Raw genomic sequence first — 3195 nt, 5'->3', positions numbered from 1 at the left:
ATATAGACACAAAGGGCCTGTAAGGTGGGAAAAATAAAACAAACACACATTATGAGACTTATGACTTAACATTATGAGACAAAGAACCTCAAAAGATGCCGTTGAGTTTGTCTTGTGTTGGCTATCTACTGCTGGTATAGTGAAATTCCCTTGGTGAAAATTCATTTTTCATTTGCAAGTAGTTATCAATGGGAGATAGCTTCTGGGTTTAGGGATGGGGTGTATGTCTACTTCTTTTAGCTCTAAGACCCTGTTTGGCAAAGACCTGTGCAGGTCCTGTGCACGCTGCCTCCATCTCTGAGTTTATATGTATGCCAGTCTTGTTGTGTCTGGAAGACACTGTTTCCTTGGTGTCCTCCATCCCCTCTGGCTTTTACACTCTTTCTGCCTCCTGTTCCACAGAGTTCCCTGAGCCTTGAGGGGAGAGAGTTGATGGAGACATCCCATTTAGGACTGCGTGTTCCAAAGTCTCTCATTCTCTGCCTATCATCTGGCTGTGGCTCTCTGTATTTGTTCCTGTCTGCTGCAAGAGGAATTGTCTCTTACAATGCTTAAGCAGTGCATGAATCTATGAACAGAACACGATGTCATTTGGAGTCATTTTATTGCTACACTTCCTTTAGCAAAACACTAATATTTGGTTTTCCCCTAGATCCTTGGGCTATCCAGTCTCAGGTTCTGGGCCACCCAAGCAAAGTTGGGTGTGGGTTCCACCTCATGGAGTTGGCCTTAACTCAAATCAGATAATGGTTGGTTACTCCCGCAAGCTCTGTGCCACAGTTGCAATAGCATTTAGCAGTAGGGCCTTGGCATCTGTTTGTGGAGAAGCCTGGGCTTCTGGGGAGTTCCATGGGACACCTCTAGCCAACAACTAGATTAAATGTAACCCATTACCAGTACTGGAAGCTTCATTTGGTGATGAGATGTCCAGCTGAGGCACTGTCTTGGCTATTCTTTGGTGATTTCATTTAAATTGCCTTCATATATGAATGTATTATACGAAGCTTCTACTGTCTTGGTTTCCACATGACTCCTCTAACGGCCCTTAGTTTTAGCTGTCTCTCCAGCATTACCCTCTTCATCCTCTTCTTCCCTCCCTGTTTGACTCCCCTACTCCAGTCCTCACCCCTGTCCATCCATAACTATCTACTCTGTTTCCTCTTCCTTGGAAGATCCATCCCTCTTCTTTTTTCCATCTTCTGATATCTTCTTCAATGTCTTAAAGTTTTTATCAGATAAATCTTTCACTTAGAACTACCCCAAGACATTTTATATTTTTTGAGGCTGTTATGAAAGGTATTGCTTTCCTGATTTTTTTCCCTCAGTCTGTTTTGTCATTTATTTATACATTTTGTGTGATAATTTTGTATTTTGCTACTTTGCTGAAAGCATTTATCAGCTGTAGGAATTTCTTGATGGAATTTTTAGGGTCACTTATGTATACTATCATATCTGCAATTAAAGATACTTGGACTTCTTCCTTCCTGTTTGTATCCCCTTGGTCTCCTTCCTTTGTCTCATTGCTCTAGTTAATATTTCAAGTACTATATTCGATAGGTATGGAGAGAATGAACAGTCTCCTCTATCTCCTCTTGTTCCTGATTTTAGCAGAAATGCTTTGAGTTTCTTTTTATTTAAGTTTATGTTGGCTATGACCTTGCTGTAAATTCCCTTTATTATATTGAGGTATGTCTCTTGTATCCCTAATCTCTCTAGGACTTTTATTATGAAGGGTGTTGGATTTTGTCAAAGGCCTTTTCTGCATCTAATGAGACGATCTCACAGTTTTTTGTCTTTTAGTTTGTTTATATAATGGATTACATTTATTGATTTATAGATGTTGAACCATTCCTGAATTTCTGAGATGAAGCCTACTTGATCATGGTGGATGATCTTTTTGATGTGTTTTTGGATTTAGTTTTCAAGTATTTTCAAGTATTTTAATGAGAATTTTTGCATCTATGTTTATAAGGGAAATTGGTCTGTAATTTCCTTTTTTGTTGGATCTTTATGTGGTTTAGGGATCAGCAGAGTATCTGTGGCCTTGTGAAAAGAATTGGACAATGTTCTTTCTGTTTCTATTTTGTGGAATAATTTGTGGAATATTGGGGTTAATTCTTCTTTGAATATCCGATAGAATTCTGAGATAAAACTATCTGGCCCTGGGCTTGTGCTTTTTTGGGGGGGGGGGTTGGAAGACATTTAATTACTCCTTCTATTTTACTAGGGGTTATAGGGCTGTTTAAATAGCTTCTCTGGTCTTAATTTAACTCTGTTAGGTGGTATGTATTAAGAAAATTATCCCATTTCTTTTAGATTTTCCAATTTGGTAGAGTACAGGTCTTAAAATTTCCTCAGTGTCTGTTGTTACATCCCTATTTTCCTTTCTAATTGTGTTACTCTGGATCTTCTATCTCTGCATTTTAGTTAATTTAGCTAAGAGATTGTCAATCTTATTGCAATAATCTTTATCTTTGTCTGCAGCTTTTATATAAAATTTTGTTCAATCTTATTTCAAATTTTCTTTTTTTAATAAAGTTTTTCTCATACAATTTTTTTTTTTAGTTTGTTTGATTAGTTTTTTGAGACAGGGTTTCTCTATGTAGCCCTGGCTGCCCTGGAGCTTACTCTGTAGACCAGGCTGGCTTTGAACTCACAGTGATCTGTCTGCCTCTGCCTCCCAAGTGCTGGGATCAAAGGCATCCCAAACGCTGGGATTAAAGGCGTGTGCCACCACTGCCTGGCTGTATGGTTAGGAAATTTTTTAATTACTGCTTCTATCTCACTAGTGACTATGAGTCTGTTTAAATTGCTTATTTCATCTTGATTAACTTTGATAGGTTATATATATAACAAGAAACTCATCCATTTCTTTTAGGTTTTCTAGTTCAGCAAAATATAGATTTTTTTTTACCATAATGTCTTATTGATTCTTTGGGAATTTCACATCATGCACCCCAATCCTGCTCATTTCTCAGTCCCTCATATCCATCCCTCCCCCCTCAATAGCGCCCCCCCAAAAGAAAATAAAAAATGAATTTAAAAAAAAAAACCTTCACTCCTCCATCTTTCTCATCTCTCCATTGCCTCTGCATTCATCTTAGTGGCACTGGGAGCTGCAATGTGTCATTCAATAGACCCTTTTTGTCTGCTCAGCTTTACTTGCAAATGTTCTCTGTATAATGTATCGTTGGT

Source organism: Onychomys torridus, chromosome 7, assembly GCF_903995425.1.
Source record: "Onychomys torridus chromosome 7, mOncTor1.1, whole genome shotgun sequence".
NCBI classification, from domain to species: Eukaryota; Metazoa; Chordata; class Mammalia; order Rodentia; family Cricetidae; genus Onychomys; species Onychomys torridus.
This window is presented reverse-complemented; position numbering follows the sequence as displayed.